Here is a 16,385-nt window from a genome sequence, read left to right on the forward strand (position 1 = left end):
AAAACAGTTTAAGCTGGGTACCAGTGGCTCATGCCTGTAATCCTAGCTACTCAAGAGGCAGAGATCAGGAGGATCATGGTGCAAAACCAGCCCAAAGCAAACAGTTCACAAGACCCTATCTCCAAAAAACCTAATACAAAACAGAGCTGGCAGGGTGGCTCAAGTGGTAGCGTACCTACCTAGCAACTGTGAGGCCCTGAGTTCAAACACCAGCGCTGCCAAAAACAAAATAAAATTCAGTTTAAGATTGCTGTTCTTCCTGGGTCTAGATTAAAATATAAGATTCCTAGACTATTTTGCTAAAAAAAATATAGATAAACAATTTTATCTAAATTTAAAATTTTATAAAAATTATTTCAAAATACAAATTAAAAGGGGTTAAAGCTTTAAAATAATTTATGTATATGATTAAGGTGACTATAATTTTTTAATTGCCTTAAAAAATCTTCTAACATAAAACCTAAGATCAAAACTTAATGTACTGATTTAAAAGTAGAACGTAGTTCTCTATATCTATAATAACAAGGCTATCTTAATATTTGTCAGCTTCGAGTAATATCTAAGAAATTGGCTTTAAAAAATATTTTCATCAAAATAATTACTCATGTTTTCTGTTGCTCTTGTCATGCTTTTGACTACTTAAAAAAACAAACCTTAACGAAATCAAAGTTCGTTTAAGTATCTGTTCATATAAAAATCTCTTAAATGACTACTTTCTATGTGGCAAAACAACTATTATTCTAATTCTAAATTAATGCCCTATAGATCTGTGGCTAAAAGTATGTAAGTCTAGAAGTCTATATGTCTGGACTTTATCTAAATATTATACAAACATTTGCAGAGTTAAAGTGTGTCAAGTTAACATATGTAAAATGACCAGCTAATTCTCTCTTTTATCCAAGTGCATTATCTAAACATTTGACATATAAAAATGGTTAATAAAACTTTTGGCAGGTCCACTGTTTGTAATGAGTAACATTAAAAAAAACAAGAAAAACCTCTGCACTGGGACAATTCTGCTATTAAAGCTCTGGCTTATCATTTTTTTCTTAACAAATGAGTGTTATGGCTGGTGGTGTGGCTCAAAGTGTGGAGCAGCTACCTAACAAGCGTAAGGCCCTAAGTTCAAACCCCAGTGCCACCAAAACAAAGACAAAGCAAATAAGGTACTGTCTCCCTAGCTTACAAGAGATCAAAAGTTTTGACTTTTATCAGTGCTGTACACTAGAATTTTGCCTAACTAAAATTTTAAATTTTACTTCAAAAAAACTCTAATGACATCTACATAGCTCTGATGCTAATTGTTGCTGGTTCCTTTGTAATATGTTTATACTCCCCAAATATATAAGCCTTCTGAAATACAAAGCTTAGGGAAAAAACTTTACCATATAGATATTCTCCAAATTAAAATTTTTAGTGATACCAGTCTTTTGCAGGCTTATCTCCATGTGTTCCTAATTGTAACAAGAAACAATGTTGCTATTGTAATGCCATCAGTCATCATTGGTTTCCTTAAATACTGTACACTAAAAAAATAACTAGATGTTCTGACAGTTGATAAACTGCTTTACAGTATTTTAACCGTGGCTATTCTAAGTCCTGTCACTCACCATGTGAGTCCTTCTGGGAAACATTTACAATTAAGCCCAAAAAAATGACTCTAAGGAGTACTTATTTGTCAATTGAGTCAGCCTTTTTAAATATTTGCTTTTGTTGATTTTTGTATTTTCCTTGTAAAACTTTTAACTGTTGCCTGTTGATGCTCTGCAACATTTTCAAGATATCATCTATACACCATACAAAATTTTAAATGGATGCAGGTAAGTCCCCCTCTTCTAAAGCTCTTTTGCTGCTTATAATTTGGCCAAATGGGTTTTTTGGCACTGACTCCCACTTGACCTGCCTGTTATTTCCCCTACCAACGTGGGATCAGAACAGAACATCTGGGAAAAAACTATTCCTGATGACAGGGATGTTGATTAACCACAATGGTTAATTGGCAAAGTCCTCAGAAAAGAATTGTTCAGAGACAGTTTAGAGACATGAGGAAAAAGCTGTCAAAATCCAGATGGAGTCACCTGCACCAGACCTCACAAAAGTTACTGAAGTCAAGAGGTTTTTAAAAAGTGTTCTTACGCATGGCTATTGGACATTCAAACCTTTACAGGCACCTCTGACAGAAGGCAAACTCATATTTTTGGCCAAGGCCTTCTCTTTAAGTAGAGACAAAAATAACTATTTCTGCTGGCTCCAAATGTATCCTTTTAGTAGTCTATTCTTAGGGAGTTGTTTTAAAATGGGTTCCCCAACACAGTTTATTTAACTGGGTGACTTCTAACTTTTACTTCCTCTGTATTCTGCTTTAGAACAAGATTGAGTTGATCTTTTAGGTAATATCCTGAATAAAAGTTTGGACCCTCTGGGAAATAAAGCAAGAAAGCAATTTAAAGACACAAATTAGTAGAATGAGATAAAAATAAAAGTGTTTATAGTTTTAGACTTAAACAACAAATACTTTTGACTCAGATATCAGTTATCAGTCCCCTTCTCCTACACTAACTTATCACTGACCAAAAAATACCAATTTACTCAAGATTAAAAAAATGTTCAATATAAAAAATATATATATATAAGGTACTTAAACTGTTTTTGCTAAACAGAAAAAAAACACTGACTCCTTAATTGGGCCCACAAATTAACTAAAAAACAAGCTTGACATCTTTGCCTCTATTCTGCATGTGTTGTCCTTTGCTCTGACAGCAACCTTGGAAGGAATAATCATCTCATGAAAACCAGATTGCTCCCCTCAAGTGATGGACAGCAATAACAACTTCTCCAGAACCCTTGGACTGAGATAATGGTCAACCAGAACACACCCATGACTGGAACTGTTTAACTATATATAACTTTGTCCCCTGCCCCCAGTTCTTTTGTCTACTGAAACCTATAATCCATATCAATACCCTAAGGAGCCGTACAGCTCATTCCACTCCTTGTTTGCCTGGGACACTCAGCTTCTCTGGGGACCAGGCTAGTGGGCTAACCATTTCCTCAATACACTTTCGACAATGCTCAAAGACTCTTTTCCATTATCCTAGGTAATCTGAGTCAGTCCCTCTCTACTCTCCAAAATCAACTCGACTCCTTGACAAGAGTCGTCCTCCAAAACCATTAAGCTCTCAATTTCCAAACTACAAAAAAAGGGCAGTATGTCTTTTCTTACTGGAAAAATGCTGCTATTATGTCACCCAGTCTGGGGTCATCACAAAACCATTAAGAAGACTCCAAAAATGCACTTCCAGCCTTCAATAACAAGTGACAAACAGCTGGGGACAGTGGTCTGCCTGGGCTAAGTGTATGCCATGGATGGCCCCTCTATAAGGACCCCTTATTTTTATCTCATTCTACCAATTTGTGTCTTTAAATTGCTTTCTTGCTTTGTTTCCCAGAGGCTCCAGACTTCTATTCAGGATACCACCTAAAAGGTCAATTCAATCCTGTTCCCCACTGAGTTCAATTTGTCTAAGACAAAAATACCCTGCCAGTACCCTCTCTCCCTAAGAGACCTCAATGCTCCACTTCAACAAACAGCAGTCAACAGTATCAATGTTCCTATCCAAATATATATCAAAAGGCAGGAATGTTAGGTAAACAGTAAAGGAAGCCAAGTTAGAACCACACCCCTTCCCCCTCACAGGTGACTTATTGGAACCCCCAACCTGATTCCAAAGAAGGACAAACATTTGCCTTTAGCCATTAACACCAGAGACCAAAGACAGTTGAGCAGATGAGTGACCTAACCACAATTTATTTTCCTTAGTTGCCCAGCAATGGCATTCCTTAGTGACCCACAAGATAAGTTTCCCACCCAGCAACCTTTCTGGTACTTTTCTACCAGCTCCCCCTATATCTATTCCCAGTCTGTAGGTGGAAAGGGGCTACAGCTTCTGCTTGGGACCCACCTCCACAGGCTGTCTTTCCCAAATGAAGCCTAGGATGGTATTGAGCCATCTCCTCATCAGTCTAACACCCGGGGCAAACATTGATCCCCACCAAAAAGACTTCCACAGGCTCAGTCCATCCTAGAGCCAGGGGGCCTGGATCATGGAATTATCTGAGCCTCAGTCCTCTGTGCTGACTCTTGCCTGCTCTGAGACACTGCACAGGAATCAACTTCCCTGGGCTTCAATGTCATATTCTGCCTCCCTGGCTCTTTTAACTGTGAGCAGCTTTTGGAAAACTTTGAAAAGCCTAATGCAGACCAGGTACCTCTTCGATTCACCACATACCATGGCTCCTGGTGCACTGAGAATGAAGGTAAAATGCCTAAACTGACCAGCATCTTCCAATTCCCTCAACAGGACTTACACATGGTGGTTCTTCTACTGGTAACTCTCCAGCACCTCAAAAACCTTGGGTTTAAATTGATGTCCTCACACGTGAGATCACCACCTATTGGAACACAAGGACCTAAAATTTGGTGACAGTGGCAGGTCCCTAACCAGGCCCAATCAATACTCAGGTGCAGTGATATTGTGGGTCCCTGACTATGTGACCCAATCCCAAACCAGGTCCCTCAGCATGGCAGCTGCCATCAGACTCTACAGGTGGGCCAAGGCACTCTACCACTGCTGTGTTGTGCAGACAAATTCTCCTCTGGGAACTTGTTTTAACACTAATTCTTGGTGGATAATGTGGTTCCAAAAATCTGCTTAGCAGACTGACACTCAAATTGCTACAATACCTGACATGAGAGGGACACCAGAAGTCCCATCCGGAACAAGCCATCCAATCATGGGAAAGACCTTTTTCAGACAGTTCATTGGTCCAATCACTTCATAAGGAGGTCCACGGCACTCTGGGCACCACAGCAATTGTCTGCATGGTCCTTGCCAGAGCATATTTGGATAGGAATCCAGGAGCACTGAAAGTGGCATTGAGGACCTAAAGCAGGGTGAGACTTTGTTTTCTTAAAGGGGCCACAAGCAGATTTCTGGGAAATTTTGTCTACAACTGGACACCCAGAAGTTTAGAGATGTGTCATTCATGCTGAGCATGAATGATGCTCCAGGAAGCTGAAGATATCATTTTAGCCACTTCTAATGGCTACTGATCCAAAGGTCACACCATGCATAGATTCATTCAGACACAGTGTGTGCATGCCTCCTACCCAGAAGGCAAGTAAACACTATGTACTGATCTTCATGCACTACTGACTGAAGATCTGGAGTGACACTGGGACACTTCATAAGATTCTTTCAGACCAGGAGGGAAGACTCCAGGCCAGGTGGAGGTCCTGCCCTCCAGGCTGGTGCTTAGTGCGTCACCTTTGGTTACTGTTTCAGGGCTTGAACAGGCCTTCAGGGAATGATTCATATGGGTAGCTCCACTCTGCCACCAAGGTTCCTCCTCCTCCTGCAGACAAGGTTATCATGAAGACTGTGGAGAGAGGAGAGTTCAGGACTGCTCGTGAGTAACTGCTATCTCACAGTTATGGATCAGTGAGCAATTAGAAGACCAACATTCTGGCAGTAGAAAGGCAGTGCTACCTCTAGTGTGAAGTTTAATCTACAATCACTTTCTCCCTGAGGACCCAAGTTCACTGCCTCACTCATCCATCCCCTGCTCTCCCTTATGCCAAACTCTCTACCTCATAGAGGATAACAGACTCCAGTGCCACCAATGCTTTCTCTCAACTAATGGCAGCACTCATCACTGTGTTGTTCCACCACTCACAGGAAATGGACAAACATCACCTAAGTCAGCGCCTGGCATCCAAACTCAGAGGAGTCTCACAAAGCTATTCCATGGGAAACCAGACCACACCAGTAATAGAGTCCAATGTTACATCATCCTTAATTCATATACTTGATGCCTGGACCCTGGGGACATCATTCCACATGGCTCCTCCACATTTCTGTAAGTCTTTGCATCACCCACTTCCTAGGACCATCCCTGATCTTCCTACATGTAATTCAGCACAAGGCATCTAGAATACAAAGAAAATGGAAATATGATATCCCAGTGCACTGCCAGTCCCCACTGCTACAAGCACCCCCCATCCTGGAATAAAGGCCTACATGCCTGACTCTGTCCTTGCTTCAACCTCAGCCTCCAAGAGCCACCTATGGATCTGAAAAATCCTTGGCCCTATTCCACCTTTGGTGCCATTCATGTCCCCTCAATAGTCACAGACTTTCTCTCGCCAGTAATTCTCATTCTGCTATAATCTTGAGTGGTCTTCCTCCTCAGGCCCATTCACAGTGTGGCAGGATGGCTCAGACACAGAGATGGGGCACCAAAGCTTTCAGGAAGCAAGTTTATTAAGCAAGCTGGCAGCAACTCAGCAGACTCAAGTCCAAAGGCTGAGCCCCAAGAACAAAGGAGACTTTCCTTATATACCATTTAGAGCAGGTTACAGAAATGGGGGGTACAGCTTGTCCCATACATAATCACATGTTATTTCATTGGCTGTTTTAACTGCTGGAGCAAGGTGAGCCTTCTCTGGTTTCCAGGTAACACTCCCCAACTCTGGTTTTCCTTTGTTTCGCTGTAGCACTCATTAATCTCTCTTCCCCCTCCCTGCCTTCCTGCCACATTCCCCCCTTTGATGCTTGGACCCACTTCTGGGTCAAAGAGCATCACCTTTATAAAGACAGCAGTACTGGGGGATTAGGCAGGGTAATATCAGGCATGCTTCTAAGTGAAGGAACATTGTCCCTATTAAGGTCTTGAACCTACCTAGGGTTGAGAACTAGCCCCTGAATAGATCTTTGGGGCTCCATCCCTTCCAGGTCTGCACAGGAACATGGTCAAGCTTTTTTTTTATCTTGTCATTAATCTGTAAACAGCAGCTACTCAGATTGAGATTATTCCAAGCTATTGTAGGGAAGTTAGCCAGTGGGTGAGGTTGGGGCTCCATGTGATTGGAAGCCCCTCACCATTAAGTCTCTTGAGTAGTGTCATTGTAAAACTTTTGTCCCAAGCAGATCAAGTCCCCTACTGGGGTGGAGAATTGGCCTTCTTTAAAGGGCTCTTGTGGGTTTAGTTCTTTTACCTCCCATGGCCAATTGTCTCCCATATTTATTCCTCCACAAACATAAGCTAGTGAGAGGAACAGGTTTTTGGTTGTAACTGAGATGGGAAACTCACTTTGTATCTCCTCGTGAAAGGAGTGGAAGACCTGGTATGAGGAGCTCTCATGAGTGATCATGATAAGTTGAAAATGCAGCAAAGTACCAGGATCTGTTCCCTCTCCATTGATTAAAATGCCAACCTTTTTCCCAACTTCCCAGCCTGTTTCATTGAGGTTGAAAATAGTGAAATTTATTACAGGCACGAAGAGTGCAGTTGGAGGTTGCTTCCCCTTTTGTAAGAGTGGCAGTTTCATGTGCTGTATGGACCTCCCCTTCAAGCCAAGTTGCCCATCTTTTACAACCCCAATAAGGGCAGTAGAATTGTTCATAGTATGCACAACTGGATGTCCCACTGTCATTTTTTGGGCATATAAAGTTGTCATTTAACTTGTGTAGGTCATTTCCCAGGTTAGCCCCCCACCCAGTTGCCCTAAGGCCCGGTGTTTTTAGCTATTGAGGCACACACATCAAATTACATGGACACAGGTTTGTTGCAGTCATTAATCTCGGTGTGGTTAATGAGCTTCCCATTGCTGGTGAAGCTTTGGATCTCTAGCCATTGCTCTCAAAGGCGATAGATGGGGTTAAAACAGATACAGTGACCATGATGAAAGCACACCAAGTAGGTGGTATGGTTGTGGGTGCATGACCCAACAATGGTGCCTGCACAGGAATAATAAGTATGGAAAACCAGAGTTTTGGTAACAGCACTCCCTGCTTGGGTAGTGCCTATACAAGAGTTACAGTCCAAGGCCTGGAGGTTCCCCAGGTAGAGAGCTGACCAAGATTAGCAATAAGAATACATGGAACAGACTCTTCCTCAAAGTTGAGATGGGTGACTCTCCAAGCTTCTGCCATGTGTAGACTAGTCAGCTTCCGGAGTGACTAGAGCAGGGCTGATGTCTCGTTGTTATGGTCTCCTAGGAAACAGGGTCCTTTCGGGGGAGGGCACAAGCATTGTATGGTGAGGCTGGGCAGGGATGCACTCCCATTCAAGGGAAGCTGGCTTCATTTGGCTGTAGTAGATACAGGGAACAATCTCTGCTACTTTAACTGTGGTGGGGGTGGACAAAACAACAACAAAAGGGCCCCTCCAGTAGGGCTTTAGTGGTTGAACATTCCATTCCTTTAACCAAACAGCATCCCCTGGTTTATAACGGTGTGTGGGAGTTGTCAAGCTAACAGGGAGTCTCTCTCTTACCCAGTCATTGATTTTTGAGAGAATCAACCCAAGGGCCTGTATCTGCTGTCTCAGGGTGAGGTCACCTATTTCCTTCAGGTCCCTTCCCAGGTCCTTGACTAAAGGGGGTAGACACCCAAAAAGAATTTCAAAAGGGGAGAGACCCATCCATTCTATGGGGCTAGACCTCATCCTGAGCAAGGCTATGGGCAGTAATTGATCCCATAGTAGGTGGGTTTCCTGGCATGGTTTTTCCACTTGAAATTTTAGAGTCCTGTTATACATTCTACTTTTCCTGAACTATGGGGGCAGTAGGGTGTGTGTAGCTTTTAAGTTATTTCTAATCCCTTAGCCATCAGCTATACCACCTCAGCTACAAAGGCCAGCCCGTTGACTCAAGAGATGGGTATTCTGAATCGAGGGATGACTTTCTTTAACAGGTACCTGGCCACTTCTCGGGCTTTCTCAGTCTGAGTGGGCAAGGCTTCCATATATCCTTGAAGACAAACACCAGCAAATATTTACATCTTGGCCCTTGTTGGGGATTGTTTCTGGCACACAGACTGCACATTTCACATACTGTCTTCCTTATGCTGGAGAGCTTGAGGACATAAAAATGCTGGGCCAAGATGGTCTGGAGAGCTGTCTGCCCTGAGTGAGTTCCTTCATGAAACTGTTTGACAAATGTGGGAGCCAGTGAACCAGGTATGGCAATGCAGCCATCATTAAACTTCCACCATCCATCCAGTAGAAAATTTCCTTCTTCGGTCTCAAACCAAGCCTGTTCTTGCGCAGTATACCATGGGTCCCATCTAGATAAGGGTCACAGGAACAAGACAGCTGCCAATGAGGCTGAGTTTTGTCCTCCTGTGAGGGCTGCTTGCTTGGCTTCCCTTATCAGCCTTTCAATTTCCAAACAGCTGTTGTCTCCCACTTCTGGTACCCCCAGCAGTACATGACTGCTACTCACTTAGGGATCCAAAGAGCTTTTAGTAATTTTAGAATTTTTTTGTCCATATTTAATATTTTTTTCTCCTAAGTTAATGAACCCCCTTCTTTATACAGGGCTCCATGGACATGAATGGTAATGAAGGCATATTTAGAGTCTGTATATCCAGCAAAATGTGTGCTGTCCCAGACAAAACTGTTGCCATCTGTGAAATACTCAACATCCAGATGATTAATAGGCTGGTCAGTCGGTCAAGTCTGGCCAGCTGGAGAAAACCTCATCCATAATCTCCAAACAGTCATGCTACCATGGGCCTGAATCAACACATAGTACGGTGGCTGGATTTAAAGTAGAAATTATCCTGACAGGCTTAGGACTGTCTGTGAAATAGACTGGCCTGTTTTTTGTGTTGGTTGGCCCTCCAATGGGTCATTAGATAAGGTCATAGAGTTTTTGAAGTGTTTGTAGTGGAGCCTGGACACTCAGATGGTTCCTTATATTGACTGCCGGCAGGACACCGCACTTAGTTGGCCCACATGTCTAAAGCTCCACCTTCAGGAGGCAAGTAGGGTCATGGTAGCCAGAGTGGCAGCAGCTTCCATGCACAGGGAAAAAATGTAAAAAGCCAGACACCCATATTAGTGGGGGACCCCAAGGGGACCCCAACCCCTATGTGCCACTGTACCCACCTTTGCTACCACCATCTGCCTCTTCACCTCCACCCTTGGAAGGGGAAGCAGCATCTGATGGGGAAGCCCCAGAAGCAAATACATCTATAAGGCTGAGCGTAGGAGTCTTTGAGACAGCAATGACCCCACCTTCCTCAGGCCCCATGAACCTCATGCCCACTCCGAGCCCACCAGTCCTCACTCCACAGCTTCCTGTGAGACCGGCCCCTATGTTTAACCAGGAACACTTGAGCAATCCCCTATGGGTCTAGCCTCTCCCCCAGGACCCACTGCCCTGAAGATGTCCCTGAGAGAGGTCCAGGGCCAAATATACTATGAGCAGTATGGTCAGATATAAGGAGGATGGTGAATATTAATCTACCAGCCCTTCACCATCACAGACCTCCTTAATTGGAAGCACCATACCCCCTCCTTCATGGAAAAGCCTCAGGCCCTGATTGATCTAATGCAGTCCATCATCCAAACTCATAAGCCCACTTGGAGAGACTGCTGACAGCTTCTGACTCTATTTAATATTAAGGAGCAATGCCTTATAACTTTGGTGGCTCTCAAGTGGCTGGAAGACCATGCCCCTGTGGACACTTTAAATGCCCAAGCCTACTCTAAGAGCCAATTCCCTGAGGATGACTCCCACTGGGACCCTAATGATGACTGAGATTACCAGTGGCTTGAGCAGTATCAGGAGGCATTATTAAGAGACGTGAAGGAAGGAGGGGAAAAGGTCATGAACATGAGTAAGACAACAGAACTCCACGGAGGGCCAGATGAGAGCCCCAATCAGTTTTATGAGTGACTCTGTGAAGCCTTCCACCTGCACACCCCTTTAGACCCAAAGGCAGGCAAAAACCAGGGGATCATTAATGCAGCCTTTGTCAGCCAGGCCCAGGGGGACATAAGGCAAAAATTGCAAAAGCTTGAGGGGTTTGCTGGTATGAATGCCAGCCAGCTTCTAGAGGTGGCCACAAAAGTCTTTGTCAATCGAGATCAGGAGGCCAAACAGGAGGCCAATAGAAAGATAAAAAAGGAAGGTGGATCTACTTGCTGTGGCTCTTGCTGGATAGTTGGACAGGCCCCAGCATGCAGGCCATGGCAGAGGAAAAGGTAATCCCTGTGGATGGCGGTCAGCACCCCCAGAATGGCCTCACCATCGGGAGGAACTAAGGTGGGTCTAGTGTGCCTACTGTTTCCAGGAAAGACACTGGAAAAATGAGTGTCCCTAATGGCCCAGAGACTCCCAGAAGCCACCCCCCGACCAGAGGCAGAGGCTGAGTTGTTGAAGGAAAGTATCAGACTGCTCAGGGGAGAAGCAACCCCTGGGAGGAAGACATCATCAAACTGGCCACTTTTGAGGATTTTGAGAAGGACTAGGATGGACTAGGCTCCATCTACTGAGTCCCTAGGAGCCTATGGTCCAAATGAAGAAAGGGGGCCGTCCTGTTGACCTATTGGTGGACACTGGCATGACCCATTCAGTTGTAAACCCGTGGACCTTCTCTCACAGAGAAATGCAACCATTGTTGGGGCCACAAGAGATCAGACTTCCATCCCTTCCTCATATCCAAAACATACAGTCTTGAAATGCATGAAGTAAAGCATGAGTTCCTTTACTTTCCTGATTGCCCTGTGGCCTTAATGGGCAGAGTCTTGTTGTGTAAACTAAGGGCACAAATAACCTTTGACTATGATGGCATGGCAGATTTAAAGCTGAGAGGGCCTGAAGCCAAGATTCTAACTCTCACAGTTGTGCAGGAGGAGAAATGGTGACCCTGTGCCTCTAATAAAGGGATTCCTGAGATGCCTGAGCTTCCCATTAAGATTCCAGGAGTATGGGCTGAAGACAACCCCCCAGGCTGGCTTGGAACATACCTGCAGTGATGGTAGAATTAAAGCTGGGAGCCATCCTTGTTAGCCAGAGGCAATATTACATTCCTTGCAAGGCCCAAATTGAGATCCAAAAGCATCTTGACAACTACCTCCATGCAGTCAACTCAGCAACTGTCACTTACCATCCTGTGGTCCCAAACCTGTATACATTTTTGGGTCTTATCCCAGCTGAGGCAAAGTTCTTTACCTGCCTGGACTTTCAGGACACATTTTTCTACATCCACCTGGCCCCACAGAGCCAACCCATCTTTGCCTTCCAATTGGAAAATTCTAGCACTGGAGAAAAGGGACAACGACTTGGATTCGGTTGGCAAAAGGCTTCAAAAACTCTCCCATTATCTTTGGGACTGCCAAAGGCTTTCTTGGCTGACCAGCATGGCTGCCCACTCTAGTATGTAGATGATCTCCTGTTGACTGGACCAATTCAGGAGGATTGTGTGGAAGAAACCTGCCTCCTTCTCTCCCTTTCCTGAAAGAAAGCCCAGATTTGCCAGGATATTATCAAATACCTTGGGTTGCACCTGTCACAAGGACAATGTAGACTGGGCCCTGAGAAGAAACAGACTGTCTGTTCCACTCTGGCCCCCAAGACCCATTGACAGATTACAGAATTTCTAGGGGCTGCAGGTTTATGCTGGGTCTGGATCCCCAATTACTCTCTCTTGGCAAAACCCCTTTATGAAATCACAAAGGGCAGGGGGTGGGAGAATGAAAACCCATGGTGTGGGGAGAGGAGCAAAAAGAGGCCTTTAAAGAAAGTAAGAGGGTACTCACAAATGCCCCTGCTCTGGGCCTGCAAGATATGATGAAGCCCGTCTTCCTATATGTACGTGAGAGACTGGGGACAGATGTGGGAGTCTTGACCCAGCTGCTAGGATCCTGGAACCACCCAGTGGCCTATTTATCAAAGCAACTTGATCCAGTTTCCCAAGGCTGGCCACCCAGCCTGAGTGCCCTGGTGGCCACTGCCATCTTGGTGGCCAAAGCAGACAAAGTTACTTTGGGACAAGAACTCACAGTCAGCGTTCCCCACTCTGTTTTAAAGCATGGACAAGAAATTCTGGAAATGCTAGAAGCTGTATGGGCCCCTAAGCGAGCACTGGTCATGCACTGCCGAGGGCACCAGAAGGAGAGACAACAGGTGTTCAGGGAAACTGAAAAGCTGAGAGGGAAGCCAAATGAGCAGATCTCACAGGAGGACAAACTTCCAACTTCACTGACAGCTGCCTTGTTCCGTGCCCTTTATCTGAATGGGACCTACAGTACACTTCACAAGAACAGGCTTGGTTTGAGACTGAAGGAGAAATTTTTCTACTGGACCGGTGGTAAAAATTTGCTGGTGGCTGTATTGTTTTCCTGAGTTGCTGGCATCTGCATTTGTCAAGCAGTTCCATGAAGGGACTCACTTGGGGTGGACAACTCTCAAGAGCACCTTGACCCATCACTTTTATGTCCCCACGCTCTCCAGCATAAGTAAGACAGTATGTAAAAAGTGCAACATATGTGCCAAAAACAATCCCCAACAAGGGCCAAGAGCACCACCCTAGGTGCAAAATGTTGGAGGAACTCCTTTCAAAAACCTGATTGTGGACTTTACTGAGATACCACAGGCCAGAGGATGTAAATATTTGCTTGTGTTTGTCTGTACTTTCTCAGGATGGGTGGAAGCCTTTCCTACTTGGTCTGAGAAAGCCCAGAAAGTGGCCAGGTGCCTTTTAAAGGAAATCATCCCATGGTTCAGAATACCTGTGTCTATTGGATCAGACAATGAGCCAGCCTTTGTGGCTAAGGTGGTACGTTGATGACTAAGGGATTAGGAATAATTTACAAGCTACACGTGGCCTACCACCCTCAGAGTTCAGGGAAAGTAAAATGTATCAACAGGACTCTAAAATTACAATTGGGAAAATTATGCCAGGAGACCTACCTACTATGGGATTGGTTACTGCCCATAGTCTTGCTCAGGATTAGGTTTTAGCCTCACCAAATGGACTAGCCTCTCCCCTTTTGAAATTCTTTTTGGATGCCCACCCCCTTTAATCAAGAGCCTGTGCAGGGACTTTAAAAAAATAGGTGACCTCACCCTGAGAAAACAGATGCAGGCCCTTGAGTTGACTCTTTCAAAAATCAATGAGTAGTCTGCCTGGAAGTGAGGGGGGTGGGGGGAGAAGGAGGGGGCAGGAGAAAGGGGGTAGAGATGGCCCAAACAATGTATGAATAACCAACAAATGAATATCCAATAAAATATGAATAAATGAATAACCAATAGAAAAAATAATGACTGGGTAAGAGCCTAACAATTCCCACACACCCTTATAAACCAGGAGATGCTGTTTGGGTAAAGGAAAGGAATGCTCAACCACTAATGCCCCACTGGAGGGGCCCCTTTGTTGTTGTCTTGTCCACCCCCACCGAAGTTAAGGTAGCAGAGATCATTCTCTGGACCACCACAGCCAAGTAGCTTATTGCTCTCACATGGGAGCGCTGCCTCACTGCAGGAGGGCAGGCCCCTGCTCCCAGGAGACCACAAATGATGAGACATGAGCCTGGCTCTAGTCACTCCAGAAGCTGACTAGTTTAAGACGCATGGTGAAATCTTGAGGAGTCACCCATCTTACCTTTGAGGATGAGTCCCTTCTTCCAGAAAGTTTTGGTGCCCTCCCTATCTCTGTCTGAGCCCTCCTGCAACAGTGCCATTTTGAATCACACATGGCTCCTGTTATGTTACTCCATTCAAAGATTCTTGGTCTCTTCAGAGAATTAATTCAAGGACTGACTGAGAGGAAGCTTAAACAGGAGAAGATTTATTAGTGCAAAGCAAAGGGAAATTACACCCTTCAGATGAGAGGGCCAGGACTGGGAAACTCAAGAACCACTGCTATCCTGTGGGTCCCAAGACCTCAAGTTTTTATTGGGTTCTGTGCACATGGCGTCGGTCAGTGTGAGAAAACTGGGCTATGTACCACTGATGCCCTGAAACGGTTAGGCATCATCAGCTTCTCCTGAAATAGATGGTAGGGACCCACCTCTACCTGGCACAAGAATCAAGGTTAAGCATTGCTAGAATACTGCTGAATATTGTTAAAGTACTTTTGCTGATAAGGGTTTTTGTAAGCAGTTTTGATAGTTTTTTCCCCTTAAAATATGCTGAGATATTCGGGCTTGCAGAGACTTAACTCCCTAAGAGCTGCTAGACCTTTCTCTAGGGCCCTGAATGCCTTGAGCCCAGGACTGCCAGCCAGACGGCTCGACGGCTGTCATGCCAACACCTAAAGCACAACTCCAGCTCCAGAAGGCACTGCCCCAGCAAGAAGCTTTTACCAAACTTCAGCTCAACAGAAAACTAACACAACTGCCAATTCCAGGAAGCAGGACACTTCCGCCCAATAAAAGACCTGTGAGTGGTGAAAACACAATCCTTCATTTGCATAACAGACTGTACCATTCGTGGTGCAAACATGAGGGAACACTTGTGATTGGTAAAGATACTTTTGACCCTTTCCCTTTTTAGCTGTATGAGCAGTTCACTTTTAAAGCAAGTGGAAGATTCCTGCCATCCTCCTCCCTCCCCCCACTTTCCAGTGGCTTGCCCACCTTTGCTGGAAAGGAAGAAGGAGGAGGAAGTCAAGGAGGAGGAGGCAGAGGAGGAGGGGAGGAGGAGGAAGAGGGAAGGACGAGGGGGGAGGAGGAGAAGGAGAAGTTCTGCCTCCTGAGCTAACTGTAAGCACTTGACCTCTGGGGCCAACAGAGGAGGTGGCTTGTCTTTTATTCTTACCTTTTAAAAATGTTTTTATGAGTTTATAATGTTTGCACAGGGGAGTTGTGTCATTTCCATATATACATATACCCCAGTTGCCTGTAGGTGTCTTGATTCCCACACTTCCCTGTGCTGTGATCAGAGATGCCACAGCCCTTCCGAGGTGTTCTAATACTGCTGCCCCATTCTACAGGCACCTAACTTTCCCCTTCCTCACTGTCCCCTTAAAGGTGCCATCTTAGATCACATATGGCTCCTCAAACTTTAAGCATTTGTCTGGATTTAGGCACCAGGTCTAGGGGCCAGAAGGTTCTTACTCTTCTTAGAAAAATATTTCAAGGACTGACAGAGTGGAGGCTTATGCTGGAGCAGGTTTATTAAAGCAAAGGAGACTGAAAGCAAAGCAAAAGTGTACTTTCCAGATGGAAGAGCAGGCAGGCTCAAGAAGGAGCAGCTACAAGGAGGATCCTAAAAGTTCAAGCTTTTATTGGGGTCTGTGGATAAGTCCTGGAAAACTGGATATACATTATTAACCTCACAAGGCTGCGTTATATGTCACCCACTCCTCCTCAATGTTGGGTGGATGAAATTAGTGGCCAGCACTGTTGTTTCCCATGGCTGTGCGGGATTCAGGTCAGCAAGACCCTGTTGTATATCATGAGTTATTCTGTTAATAACTGCCATCAAGAATTTGGGTCCCTGCTAACATCTGAGCCATCGTTCTTAGTCATCAAGTTTCTTAACTCCCTGCCTAACGCATTTACTATCCCTCCCACCTTGAGGTGGGTCC

The sequence above is a fragment of the Castor canadensis genome, chromosome 16 (genome assembly GCF_047511655.1).
Source record: "Castor canadensis chromosome 16, mCasCan1.hap1v2, whole genome shotgun sequence".
Lineage (NCBI taxonomy): Eukaryota > Metazoa > Chordata > Mammalia > Rodentia > Castoridae > Castor > Castor canadensis.